The 15,131-nt window shown below is 38.0% G+C and overlaps 1 long non-coding RNA gene across 1 annotated transcript; it reads right to left on the reverse strand.

Annotated features, from left to right (window-relative positions):
- Positions 1-339: 339 nt before the first annotated feature.
- LOC308618230 lies at positions 340-15,092 on the reverse strand. Its single transcript, XR_014015978.1, has 3 exons — positions 15,023-15,092; positions 13,496-13,610; positions 340-504 (listed from the first exon to the last, which is right to left on the reverse strand). It is a non-coding gene; the product is annotated as an uncharacterized lncRNA (long non-coding RNA).
- Positions 15,093-15,131: the final 39 nt, after the last annotated feature.

Consider the following 15,131-nt stretch of genomic DNA (forward strand, 5'->3'; position numbering starts at 1 on the left):
TGACAGGATCTACAGCCTCTGCAAGAAGGACCAGCCAACCTATTTGTATCTACCAGTGAGAGCCCCTAGGAATAAATGGGGAATAATTGCCCTGACTTCAGTCTCCAGAGAGACTTCCATTGGCTGAACACAACCAGAAACCAGAGGGCAACAGAACTCTTTGATGCAATTCAGATAGGTTAGTCCACTGGGGCACAGAGAGGATAGAGAAGAGTAGAGAGTGAATTTGGAGGGCAAATGGAAAATATCCAATATAGTACTCTTTTGGAGGTAATATAAAATCTAACTCAAGGTTATCTAAGCAAACAAGAGTATTTATTGACTTAAGTATCTGAAAACTATAGAGGTAGCTCTATCTTCAGGCCCAGTTTCACCCAGCATTTCAAAGGATGTCATTGGGATTCAGCATCTTTCCATCTCTCAGCTCTGTTCTCTTATGTGTAGACTTTATTCAAAGTGGCAAGATATCTGATAGCAGTTTCAGGTTGAAGTCCAGAAAAAATACTAAAAGAATAATAAAATAAAATAAAAATAATAAGGTAAAAAACACAAGGTCCTTTCAACAGTTTAATCAGAGTTCCTGGGCTTAACTCTCAGTGGACTAAATCAAGTCACCTGCCCATTCCTAAACCAATCAATTTAATCAGAGGAATGAAACATGATGATTGGCCTGTACTGAATCACATGCCATTCTTAGACTCAGTTGTTTAGGCCACACAAAGCCCAAGGACAGAGGGTGGGGAAAAAGTGGGTACTGTTACCCAAATTAGGAAAAATGGATGTTAGGCAGCCAAAAGAAAACAAATGACTACTGAGGCCTATTTGGTAATCTAATTCACTTCTCAGCTCTAATTATCATGATGTTCAGGAATATATGAATCCACCAGTTTAGGTTGACCACATAGCATTAGAAAAATATGGTAAAAACTTCCACCTTTCTTCCAATTTCCACATTTTATGCCAATGAAGCCATGACACACTTATTCATATATATATATATATTTATATGAACATATATGTAGATACTGCTATCCATGTAAGTATGTATATAAAACTTCTCATCTTGCAATAATTTGATTTGTTGTGCTATTAAACATTTATATTAGCTTTCTAGATCTATAAGTAGTGCACAACATAAGCATTCTCTTTAGGTCACCAATTCTTGAACAAAAGGGAGCCATTTCTTTTTTAGTTGTTAGTGTCACTTCTTTCCAAACTATTGGCATAGAAAGATGAATTAATGAGTCAATATGGTGGTTTTTTTAAAATTATTTGTTTATTTATTTTTGGTTGCGTTGGGTCTTCATTGCTGTGTGCAGGCTTTCTCCAGTTGTGCCAAGCAGGAGCTACTCTTCATTGCGGTGCAAGGGCTTCTCCCCGCGGTGGCTTCTCTTGTTGTGGAGCACAGGCTCTAGGCACGTGGGCTTCAGTAGTTGTGGTGCACAGGCTTAGTTGCTCCGCGGCATGTGGGATCTACCAGAACCAGGGCTCGAACCTGTGTCCCCTGCACTGGCAGGCGGATTCTTAACCATTGTGCCACCAGGGAAGTCCCAATTTGGTGCTAATAATGATAAAATTATACTTTGGGGTATTTTTCTTTGAAAAGGAAGTATTTTTCTTTTCAAACATAAATCACACTATCACAGAAATTTAAAGCTGGAAAGGCCTGGATTATTTTAGAAACTGAGAACCAACAAAGTTCAAGTGACCTAAAAACTAGATAACATTTTAAAATCAAATCTTGAAGAAATGAAAGTCTATGTCCCAGAGAAATTATAGTATGATGAGGTAATATTAGTAGAGCTTCTATATTTTAGCCAGGGACACTACATGAACTTGCAATCCACAGTAAATTTAACCATGTGAGTGGCAAGGGACTACTAAGGCTGAGCCTAGATGTATATTCCCCTTAAATCATCCTGTTTTAAGGAAGAAAAGCTTTAACCAGGTAGACACAGGATTTAGTTCTTTCAGATCACATTTATAGGGTAAATGGAGTTTTGTGGGTTTTTTTGCAGCTGTGTATTTGCTGATAAGACAAAGCAAAGAATGCAAGTACTTAATATCACATCTCGAAAATGATACAGAAAATCATCTATTTTTAGCTTTCTACTGCGCCCTTTTACCTTTCCTCTCAATAATGTACCTACATATTAGTTTTTAAATCGCTTATCTACACAAAGCACATTAACTTCTCATAGGTTTATAGGCTGGCTTCACATTTATTCCTCTACAGAAATGAGTACATCTCTAAAATTATCCAGTGACAAATCTAAAGCTAGATGATTAGAAAAGCAACTGGGGAGCAGGAGATCATTTTTTTAGCCTGCTTAACAAAAAACTAAGATGTACCAAAATGAAAACTCATTCCTATTTAAGATTACTTTCCCTTTGTCCTCCTCCTCTACCCTGATTGTTGCTGAGCTGGGGAACTTAATATGCCACTATGACATCTGGGTAGAAGGGTTATCCACTTTGTATTTTAATTGGTCTCATTTTTGGAAACTGGTATCCTTGGAGATCATGTTTCACCACTGTGTTGTTGATTATCCATTGGGATGTGGCAGCATCCTCTTCTTACCTTCTCCCATCTCCGTGGGATTCTTCTCACCCAGGCTGAAAGACTGGTAAACCTCCTGCAAGTCTGCTAAGTCTGTCTTTCTCACCTATATTCTGGGCCCTTTCTTGTGGACACAAAGAAATTCACTGTTTTTTCCTATACCTCTTGGACCACAAAGGTTCTATGGTTGTCAGCAGGCACTTGCTGTGCCATACCATCTCTTCAGAATTCTCTGTTCCATTGCTCTCCAGTTGTCATAGTGTGGTGAACCTCAGCAAACCTACCAAAGTCCCAGAAAGAAAGGGTGATTCATAGATAGTAAACCCATCGGAGGAAGACAGGAAGAAGGATTTACCACCATTCTCTCCTCTCCCTATACTTGCCCCAGAATTCATTCCAAGGGAATTCATTTCATTTACATAGAAAATAACAAAGCTCCCTTTTCTTGCCTCTATCTCCATTACCATTACAAATTTTTATATATATTTATAATAACTGCTTTAAGCGTCCTTGTCTGTTAATTCCATCAGCTCTGTCATTTCTTGGTCTGGTTCTATTGATGGATTTTTTCACCTGGCTATGGGTCACATTTTCATGATTTTCCACGTGTCTAGCAATTTTTGATGAATGTTGAATATGAAGAATTTTATTGTTGAGTGATTTTTGTGTTTCATTAAAGGGAACTGAGCTTTGTTCTGGTAGGCAATTAATTTACAGGCATACCTTGTTTTACTACATTTCACTTTATTGTGCTTCACAGATATATGGTTTGTTACAATTCTGCATTGTCAGATGATGGTAAGCATTTTTTCGGCAATAAAGCTTCTTTTTTTTTTTTTTTTTTTTTTTTTGTGGTACGTGGGCCTCTCACTGTTGTGGCCTCTCCCGTTGCGGGGCACAGGCTCTGGACGCGCAGGCTCAGTGGCCATGGCCCACAGGCCTAGCCGCTCCACAGCATGTGGGATCTTCCCAGACTGGGGCATGAACCCGCATCCCCCGCATCGGCAGGCAGACTCCCAACCACTACGCCACCAGGGAAGCCCCTTTGTAGATTTTTTGATGATGGCCATTCTAACCGTTGTGAAGTGATACCTCATTGTAGTTTTGATTTGCATTTCTCTAATGATTAGTGATGTTGAGCATTCTTTCATGTGTTTGTTGGCAGTCTGTATATCTTCTTTGGACAAATGTCTATTTAGATCTTCTGCCCATTTTAGCATTCGGTTTTTTGTTTTTTTGTTATTGAGCTGCATGAGCTGCTTGGATATTTTGGAGATTAACCCTTTGTCAGTTGCTTAGTTTGCAAATATTTTCTCCCATTCTGAGGGTTGTCTTTTCATCTTGTTTATGGTTTCCTTTGCTGTGCAAAAGCATTTAAGTTTCATTAGGTCCCATTTATTTATCTTTGTTTTTATTTCCATTTCTCTGGAGGTGGGTCAAAACGGATCTTGCCGTGATTAATATCATAGAGTGTTCTATGTTTTCCTCTAAGAGTTTTTAAAATACCTGGCCTTACATTCAGGTCTTTAATCCATTTTGAGTTTATTTTTGGTTATGGTGTTAGGGAGTTTTCTAATTTCATTCTTTAAAATGTAGCTGTCCAGTTTTCCCAGCACCACTTATTGAAGAGGCTTTTCTCCACTGTATACTCTTGCTTCCTTTATCAAAAATAAGGTGACCATATCTGCGTGGGTTTATCTCTGGGCTTTCTATCCTGTTCCATTGATCTATATTTCTGTTTTTGTGCAAGTACCATACTGTCTTGATTAGTGAAGCTTTGTAGTATAGTCTAAAGTCAAGGAGCCTGATTCCTCCAGCTCCGTTTTTCTTTCTCAAGATTTCTTTGGCTATTTGGGGTCTTTGGTGCTTCCATAGAAATTATGCAATTTTTTGTTCTAGTTCTGTGAAAAATGCCATTGGTAGTTTGATAGGGACTGCACTGAATCAGCGATTGCTTTGGGTAGTATAGGCATTTTCACAATCTTGATTTTTCCAATCCAAGAACATGGTATATCTCTCCATCTATTTGTATCATCTTTAATTTCTTTCATCAGTGTCTTAGGGTTTTCTGCATGCAGGTCTTTTGTCCCCTTAGGTAGGTTTATTCCTACTTATTTTATTCTCATGTTCCAATGGTAAATGGGAGTGTTTCCTTGATTTCACTTTCAGGTTTTTCATCATTAGTGTATAGGAATGCAAGAGATTTCTGTGTGTTAATTTTGTATCCTGCTACTTTACCAAATTCATTGATTAGCTCTAGTAGTTTTCTGGTAGCATCTTTAGGATTCTCTATGTATAGTATCATGTCGTCTGCAAAGAGTGACAGCTTTACTTCTTCTTTTCAAATTTGGATTCCTTTTATTTATTTTTCTTCTCTGATTGCTGTGGCTAAAACTTCCAAAACTATGTTGAATAACAGTGGTGAGAGTGGGCAACCTTGTCTTGTTCCTGATCGTAGAGGAAAGGGTTTGTTTTTCACCATTGAGAATGATGTAGGCTGTGGGTTTGTCATATATGGCCTTTAGTATGTTCAGGTAAGTTACCTCTATGCCTGCTTTCTGGAGGGCTTTTATCAATAGGTGTTGAATTTTGTCAAAAGATTTTTCTGCATCTATTGAAATGATCATATGGTTTTCCCCTTAAGTTTGTTAATATGCTGTAGCACATTGATTTGCGTATATTGAAGAATCCTTGCATTCCTGGGATAAACCCCACTTGTTCATGGTGTATGATCCTTTTAATGTGCTGTTGGATTCTGCTTGCTAGTATTTTGTTGTGGATTTTTGCAGCTATGTTCATCAGAGATACTGGCCTGTAGTTTTCTTTCTTTGTGACATCTTTGTCTGGTTTTGGTATCAGGGTGATGCTGGCCTTAGAATGAGTTTGGGAGTATTCCTCCCTCTGTTATATTTTGGGAGAGTTTGAGAAGGATAGGTGTTAGCTCTTCTCTAAACGTTTGATAGAATTTGCCTGTGAAGCCATCTGGTCCTGGGCTTTTGTTTGTTGGAAGTTTTAATCACAGTTTCAATTTCAGTGCTTGTGATTGGTCTGTTTATATTTTCTAGTTCTTCCTGGTTCAGTCTCAGAAGGTTGTGAGACTTTTTCTTTTTCTCAAAGAACCAGATTTTAGTTTTATTGATCTTTGCTATCGTTTCCTTCATTTCTTTTTCATTTATTTCTGATCTGCTCTTTATGATTTCTTTCCTTCTGCTAACTTTGGGATTTTTTGTTCTTCTTTCTCTAATTGCTTTAGGGACAAGGTTAGGTTTATTTGAGATTTTTCTTGTTTTTTGAGGTAGGATTGCATTGCTCTAAACTTCCCTCTTAGAACTGCATTTGCTGCATCCCATAGGTTTTGGGTCATTGTGTTTTCATTGCATTTGTTTCTATTTATTTTTTTATTTTCTCTTTGATTTCTTCAGTGATTTCCTGGTTATTTAGTAGCGTATTCTTTAGCCTCCATGTGTTTGTATTTTTTACAGTTTTTTCCCTGTAATTGATATCTAGTCTCATAGCGTTGTGGTTGGAAAAGATACTTGATACGATTACAATTTTCTTACATTTACCAAGGCTTGATTTGTGACTCAAGATATGATCTATCCTGGAGAATGTGCCATGAGCACTTGAGAAGAAATTGTATTCTATTGTTTTTGGATGGAAAGTCCCATAAATATCAGTTAAGTCCATCTTGTTTAATGTGTCATTCAAAGCTTGTGTTTCCTTATTTTCATCTTGGATGATCTGTCCATCCATGAATGTGGGGTGTTACAGTTCCCTACTATGATTGTGTTACTGCTGATTTCCCCTTTTATGGCTGTTAGCATTTGCCTTATGTATTGAGGTGCTCCTATGTTGGGTGCATAAATATTTATAGTTATTATATCTTCTTCTTGGAATGATCCGTTGATCATTATGTAGTGTCCTTCTTTTTCTCTTATAATAGTCTTTATTTTAAAGTCTATTTTGTCTGATATGAGAATTGCTACTCCAGCTTTCTTTTGATTTCCATTTGCATGGAATATCTTTTCCCATCCCCTCACTTTCAGTCTGTATGTGTCCCTAGGTCTGAAGTGGTCTCTTGTAGACAGCATATATACGAGTCTTGTTTTTGTATCCATTAAGCCAGTCTGTGTTTTTGTTGGAGCATTTAATCCATTTACATTTAAAGTAATTATCAGTATGTATGTTCCTATTAACATTTTCTTAATTGTTTTATGTTTGTTATTTTAGGTCTTTTCCTTCTCTTGTGTTTCCTGCCTAGAGAAGTTCCTTTAGCATTTGTTGTAAAGCTGGTTTGGTGGTACTGAATTCTCTTAACCTTTGTTTATCTGTAAAGGTTTTAATGTCTCCCTCGAATCTGAATGAGACCCTTGCTGGGTAGAGTAATCTTGGTTGTAGGTTTTTCCCTTTCATCACTTTAAATATGTCCTGCCACTCCTTTCTGGCTTGCAGAGTTTCTCCTGAAAGATCAGCTGTTAACCTTATGGGGATTCCATTGTATGTTATATGTTTCTTTTTCCTTTCTGCTTTTAACATTTTTTCTTTGTATTTAATTTCTGATAGTTTGATTAATATGTGTCTTGGCGTGTTTCTTTTGGATTTATCCTGTATGGGACGCTCTGTACTTACTGGACTTGATTGACTATTTCCTTTCCCATGTTAGGAAAGTTTTCAACTGTAATCTCTTCAAATATTTTCTCAGACCCTCTCTTTTCTCTTTTTCTTCTAGTACCTCTATAATTTGAATGTTGGTGTGTTTAATGTTGTCCCAGAGGTCTCTGAGACTGTCCTCAATTCTCTTCACTCTTTTTTCTTTATTCAATGCCGAGTTTCTAACCATTCCCTATCCCTTCAACTGTTCTTCACATAACATGGTCTCTAGATGCTTTGCCATCATGGAGTTGTACTATTCCAATTAAGCATCATTGTCTTAAAATGTGGCATTGAAGTACAACACATTTGTGATAGTTATTTTATGTGTCAATTTGGCTGGGCCATGGTGCCTGGATATGTAGCCAAACATTCTGGATATTTCTGTGAGGGTGCTTTGGGATGAAATTAACATTTAAGTTGGTGGATTTTTGAGTAAAACAGAATGCCCTCCATAATGTGGGTGGGCTTCATCCAATCAGTTGAAGGCCAGACTAGCACTGTAGTCTGACCTCCCTCAATCAAGAGAGAATTCTGCCAGCAGAGAATTCTGCCTTTAGACTTGAACTGCAGCATCAGCTCTCCTGCCAGCCCACCCTGCATATTTTGGACTTGTCAGACGCCATAATCACATGAGCCAATTCCTTAAAATAAATCACTTTCTATATATATACATACATCCTACTGTTTCTGTTTCTCTGGAGAACCCTGACTAATACAACACGCATGCAGATATTTGTCCTATATACACAGAATACTGCAGAGAGATTATTCCTAGTCACACCTCAGAGAGGGCAGTCCTTAATCACAGATACAATGAAATCAACAAAGATTATTACATGATAAAAGACAATAACCAAATGTAAACCAGGGAGAAGAAAAATATAAAGGGAGGAAGAAAGAAAATTACATTTGCTTTTTTAGCTATCACACTGCTTAACTCATAATTGAGCAAAAAGAGAAAAGAACTCCCTTGAAGTTTTTTTAAAAAATCAACCCATCTGCTTCTGGAGTATCCAGTTACCATGCTCCCTTCACCTGTCCAGAAAACACTTTTATTCCATGCTGAACCAATAATATGAACCACTTTTTTGGAATACCACCTTTTGTCTGTTGCTATAATTTCCAGATGACATGTTTTGCTTGCCATAACTACCTCCCAAAGCAAAAGGTGGTCCCATGGCCCAGAATTGGAAATTATTTCCAGGTCCCCTTCAGCAACCTGATTAATTAAGCCTTGCTCAGCCGTATATGTGACACATATGACATACTATGTCTAATCCCTTACTCTGAGTGTGATATCTGCATGTAAATATTTGTATATTGTCATTCATTCACTCAAATATATGTGCCAGGCACTGAGCTAGCTATTGAGTACACAGTCATGAACAAGATAGATATGGTCCTGTCCTCATGGACTTATATTTTAGTGGGGAAGACAAATAATTGGTAAGAAAATAAATTATGATAACTGTTATGATGGAAATAAATGGAGTGCTGTAAGACAGAAGAGGTCTCCTTCAAACTAAGACCTGAATATTTAAAAAAATAAAATAAAGAAAAGTAAGGGAAGAGCATTTCAAAACAGCAAGTACAAAAGCTCTGAACTGGGAAAAACTTGGAGTGTTTAGAAAATATCAGAAAATCCATGTGGTTGAATCCCGATGATGATGGAAAGGATTGAAAATGAGGTAGGATACGTAGGCAGAGACCAGATCATAAAGGGTTTCATAGTGAAATTTATTAGGGCACAGAATGTAACCCTCCTGAACTTGGAAACCAGATTACTTTCTAAAAAAGTGAAACCAGGAAGAATCAAAGCACAATGAACAAGAATCACCACCTGTGGAAGTGGTTACAAGCAGAAAAGAAAGTGTGTGTATGGCTGGAAACTTTGAAAAATATACAATTCCAGAGAGACTACAGTATAGACATAGAGAACAATGAGTAGAATATGAGTATAACTTAAGCTGAAACATAATCAATGATATTGAACCCTGCCTGAAGGAGTAATCTGCTAACACGTCTGAGATATTCCTTAAAGGTACCTCTCCAGCCATGGCAAGGCAGGGAGAAATGGGGGAGGTGTTAATAGATTGCTGAATATCTTCCTGTCAATGTTCCAACAAAGATAGTTATGTTGTTACCTGTTTTGTACATTGGGCTTCCATTTCACAAAAGGTTAAAAAATATCTTTGAAAACTGTTTCAAAAACAGAAACTATAATTACATATGTATAATGACATATATGGAGAATATAACTAATATATATTATATATATGGACACTATATAAATATGTATATATATATATATATATATATGAGGCAGGAAGAGAGAGAGAGAGAGGGAGAGAAAGACAGGGAGAGAAGGAAAGAGAAGGAGGGTGGGGGAGAGAGAAAGAGGGAGAGACAGAGGGGGTTCCTAGGTGAGCAGAGTATCGGACAGCCTTAGCAGAATACTCATATAGAGGAAATAAATGCATAAGACTACATAGTTTGATGGAATTAGTCATTAAAATCACCCAACAGCCTGCTTTTGCTCTGATTTCAGGCTCACAAACAAACTTCTACTGACAAGAGCTGGCTTCTCATGGGAGAATATATTGATACTCCATGAGTTTCTGGTGCACATGACATTTATATTTCACCATTAAACATCATCAATGAGGTTTCTAAATCAGTGTCTAATTAATTTCTGCACTTGAAAAACAGGATCCCCCAGTGCAATGACTACCTCATGGAACTGTCACACTCAGGCTTCCTGAGAGTGACTAACCAATGTCTGTGACTTCTGTGGCTGGTCTCTTTTCTATCCACAACCAATTGAAACTAGAGAATCTCATCCATTTAAAGGGACTATCCACAGTAAGAACCCACACTTACCAGCAATGCAATATGAAAGGAAAAGAACTCCCTACCTTCTTCATATAAAAAGAAGCATAGTGGCTTAAAGATACACATGCAGTTTTAGCACTTGGACTGTTTTTATCACAGGCAGAGAATGTTAAAGGTTAGATCTGAAAGTTCATTGTGTCCAATCCCTGAGTTTTAAAGGTGACAAGAGAGGCTTGGGAGATAATATGGTCTGCTCCCAAAATACAACCAGGACTCTTGGGCTAAACTGTTCCCACTATGATAACTCCCTATATTGTGGTAATAGTTGCTCACACTCTTAATCTTCTTGCAGCCATTAAAACTTCATATTCTCATTCTATGCAATCATGGATAAACTTTAAAAAGAAATTATGTTTTCCAAGAAATCAAAGATAGCCTTCTATAAAACTTTTTCCTTTCCATTAAAAGCAATAGGTATTTAGTTAACTCCAGCCTATATGGCAGCCAAAATGATCCTTTTATAATGAAAGTCATAATACCTTTCTGCTTAAAACCCTGAAACAACTCCTATTCCACAAAGAGTAAAAGCCAGTTCTTCCAATAGCCTACAAATCCTGCACCTCCATTCTCACCCTGTTCCTACCACACTGTCTTCCCTGCTGTCCCCAATATACCAAGTACTCACCTGCCTTAGGACCTCTGTTCTGGCTGTTCCCTCTGCCTGGAACTTTCTTCTCCCAAATAAGCTGAATGACTAATTCCTTCATCTCCTTCAAGTCTTTGCTCAGATGTCATCTTCTCAATGAGACCTGCCCTGACCATTCTATTTAAAAGTACTACACCCAACCGTCTTCACTTCCAATGCCCCTAACCCTGACTTTCTTCTTTTTCTATAGGATTCAACACCGTCTAACATTCACTTATTATGTTTATTATTCATTGTCTGTGAATGTAAGCTCCATGAAGGCAGGAATCTTGGTGTATTTTTCCACTATTATATCCCTAACATTTGAAAGACTGCCTAACCCTCAAAAAATATTTGCTGGATGAATTAATTAATTCATTCAATTAATTGCATTTGGAAAATTGACGACTTTATGTCTACCAATAATAAAATGTCATATCTAAAGTGAGTAGGATCAAAGTTGAATCTTTACCCAGATAGGTTGGCTCTTCCAATGGATTCCATTAAGGAGGGAAATATACTAATGCAATAATACATTTCTAGTCTCTGAAATTCTTCTTTGGTGTTGCCATCAATAAAATGAAAAGGAGTTACTGTTTAATAATTAAAAGATGATCACAACAAGGATTTACTGTATAGCACATGGAACTATATTCAATATCTTGTAAAAACCTATAATGGAAAAGAATCTGAAGCTGTACACCTGAAACTAATACAATATTGTAAATCAACTATAGTTTAATAAATAAAATAAATTTTTTTAAAAAGATCATCAGGGGGCTTCCCTGGTGGCGCAGTGGTTGAGAGTCCGCCTGATGATGCAGGGGACACGGGTTCGTGCCCCGGTCCAGGAAGATCCCACATGCCGCGGAGCGGCTAGGCCCGTGAGCCATGGCCACTGAGCCTGCACGTCCAGAGCCTGTGCTCCGCAACGGGAGAGGCCACAACAGTGAGAGGCCGGCGTACCGCAATTAAAAAAAAAAAGAAAAAGATCAAGGAATTCCCTGGAGGTCCAGTGGTTAGGACTCTGCACTCTCCCTGCCAAGGGTGCAGGTTCAGTCCCTGGTCGGGGACCTAAAATCCCACAAGCTGCACAGTGGGGCCAAAAAGAAAAAAATTAATAAAAAGATGATCAACTACTCTTTTTCAAAGAAACACCCAAATGCATTAAAAATGAGTATCAAACCAACCCAGAATGTATTGACAAGGAATATTATTTATTTAGCATCAATTAAGCTGTCAATTTTTCTTGGTTATAACCTTGACATGTTCTCTTGCACAGTATTCTGAGAAATTGCCACAAAATGAGAATCTAAGAAGTGTGTGTGTGTGCGCACGTATCTTTATAAGCAGTCATGACAAAGTACCTGAGAGTAAGCATACTGACCTATCTATTCCATGCAAGTATTCTACACATCTTTCAACTGGTTTGTTTTTTCAACAATCATGATGGATTTTTTCTTAAATATCCTCATTCTATTTCCAAGTCCTTTTTGTAAACAACATGGATAAATAGCTGGCTGGGAATAGCAATGCAGGTGGCCACTGTGTATGATCAAGCATTGCACATCTCTGTAAGTGCCATGTGTATTGTACATGGATTATGATGTAAATGCACCAGTACCACCACCACCACCCTTCCCTGGAGTTGTGCAGTATTCACCCATGGGTCTGTTCAATCTAACCAGCCGAGACTGGAACTAAAACCAATGATCTTTCCTCTTGGAAAAAGTAATTCAAAATGACTGAGCTAATCAATCTTAGACAATGATATATGAACTGATTTACATTAAAATAATATCCTCAAAACATTTACCAGTAACTAAAAAATGGAGAAGGTGTTAGAGACACAACTATCTTAAAATGACTTTATATGATAGGTCACAGTTTCCCATCCCTGAATCTTTGTTTAATTGGCAGTTGGTTTTCTGGTAAAGGGTTGAAAATCTGATACTCATAATGATCTTAGAGCACACTCAAGTGGATAAATACTAGACTAGCAATGTTTTTCTTAAAGAGATGTCTTGGTCTGTGATAGAAAAAAATGAAAAGAGAAGGTGGTGGAAACAAAGATTACTGAATGAATGCAGATGTACCAACCCTAATCACAGGGCTTGTAGTTTAAATTATTTCTTTAATAACGAGGATGGATTTTTGGCTGGTCTAGCCATACTTTCCATTTACTATTCTTCACTCTTTCTTGAGTCAATTTAGGGGGACTTTGAATAGAACTTTGGGATTTTTTTGGGAGAGGGTGTTTAGTTTTTTTTTTTTTGGCTGCACCGCAAGGCATGTAGGATCTTAGTTCCCTGACTGGGGATCAAACCCGCGTCCTCTGCAGTGGAAGCTCAGAGTCTTACCCCTGGACCGCCAGGGAAGTCCCTCAAATAGAACTTTGAATAGAACAAAGCTACCTTATACGGTAACAAAGCTGTAATCTAAACCTCTTGCACCTCGTACTTATGAATGAAACCAAGTGGCCTCGTTATAGGAAAAATACCTGAAATGACACACTTAAACAACCAAAATGTCCATAACTAAAATATCCCTAACTTAATTTCAATCTTGCAGTCTCCAGAAAGCATTTTGCTTTTTCACATCTCTACTCCTTTAATCCTATTGCTCCCTCATCCTGAAGTGCACATACTTGCCTCCTCCCCTCCTCTCTTACCTTCATCAGTTCCCACTACCTCATTTCCCAGAAAAAAAAAAAAAAAAGGGAACTAAGCAGACACATAGCAGGTATCCACAACAATAGTACTTACCACTGTGCCGTATTTGTTTCTTCTTATGTCTACTCCTCCACTGAACTGTGTGCCAGGCAAGAACCAGGTTTTTTTTTGTTTCGTTTTGTTCTGTTTATCTTTATATCTCCAGGGCCTAGAGAGCATTTGTTAAAAGATGTACATATATGTTTATTTAGAAATGGAATTTGACATCACAGTAAAAATAGGCCCAGGGTGAAGACACCAAGGATATGATTGTCTTGAATGCCCTGCCCTCTCTTACCTCCCATATATTCACTTAATCACTCGTACTGCTTAATGTGGAAAAATGACTTGTAAAATATTTTTAAAATAATTTTAACAGTCAAACCAATAACCAAAAAACTTAAATCAAGAAGTGAAAATAAAAGTGTCTTCTTTCTATGTCCACCTTGATGTCCTCCATCTGTGGGACTGGTTTCTCCAAGATAAGAAGCAAAACTAGTTCCTCACTTTCTCTCCTCTCTCCCTCCAGTCCTACCTCAAAGATCCCATACCCTGTCCCCTTCAAAGTCAAAGGTACCCATCCCAGCAGAAAATGAATTCAAATACACCTGTAATTGTAAACCAAAATAGTGTGAAGGCATTCACTATACTCTGGCTGGGTGGTGAGACAATGAAAGGCAAACTAATCTGCCCAAATATGCAAAGCTACAGAAGGTGGCAGAATAACTGCTCCTATTTATTTTTGTTCAAGAGGACTAGGCTAAACTACACAACTTAAGTAATACCGACTTTAATATATTGTAATAAAACAAAGCCACATTATTTCAATATTAGAGTAAGTTAGACCTTCTATATGTACTTCCTCCAGCAACTCTGCCAGTGAAGACCTATTCCGTCGTAGGTTGAAATTCAGACTAGTCTTTTGCCAGCTGGTGATATTGAGCAAATATATTGAGAGTCTCTGGGCCTGTTTCCTCAATCTCCAAAATGAATGTACGATGAGGTACAGTGGTTAGGTTCCCAAGTCAGTAAGTAAGGTGGGGGGGGGAGCCTGTCACAATTACCTTTGAAAAATCACTTGAATTACCCCTAAGTATAGCATATTGACTTTAGTGTACACACTATACAGTAAACCTTATGGGCACTAAAATTTGAGAAACCACTTAAACTGAAGAAATAAAAAAGAATGTATATATGCGTACATGTAGGCATTAAGGCCATTCTGGTTTTAACCCTAAAATCACTAATAGTGAACAGGGTATGGCTAGAGAACACAGCTCCAGAGTTTAGTAAATGTTAGTGTCCTGCCTTTCTTCTGCCCTTTAGCCCACCAGGAAATCTCCCAGAGCAGTCGTTTTAACGTGATTATGCCTGAGGCGCAGGTAGTGACTTATGCAGCGAACACTTGGAGGGAAGAAACTTTGTAACCCGTTTGGAGTTCTCCTCCTAACACTCGCACTTAGAAGTGCCTCACTAAATAAGAGGATGAATTATTATCTACCACAGATTAGAGTTCGGGCCATTTCAATGTACTAATACCTCGGAAATTTTACAAAGCAAACTTGCTTCACACATCACTACCTCAAAGCCGCAGTCGTCACTTAGCTCCAGAGAAGCTTGGCCCAATCCTTTCGGCTTCCGTAACCTCGCTCAATTTCGCGAGACTAAGGCTGAGCTCCGCGAGACTAAG

The sequence above is a fragment of the Mesoplodon bidens genome (genome assembly GCF_964165515.1).
Source record: "Mesoplodon bidens genome assembly, chromosome: 5".
NCBI lineage: Eukaryota > Metazoa > Chordata > Mammalia > Artiodactyla > Ziphiidae > Mesoplodon > Mesoplodon bidens.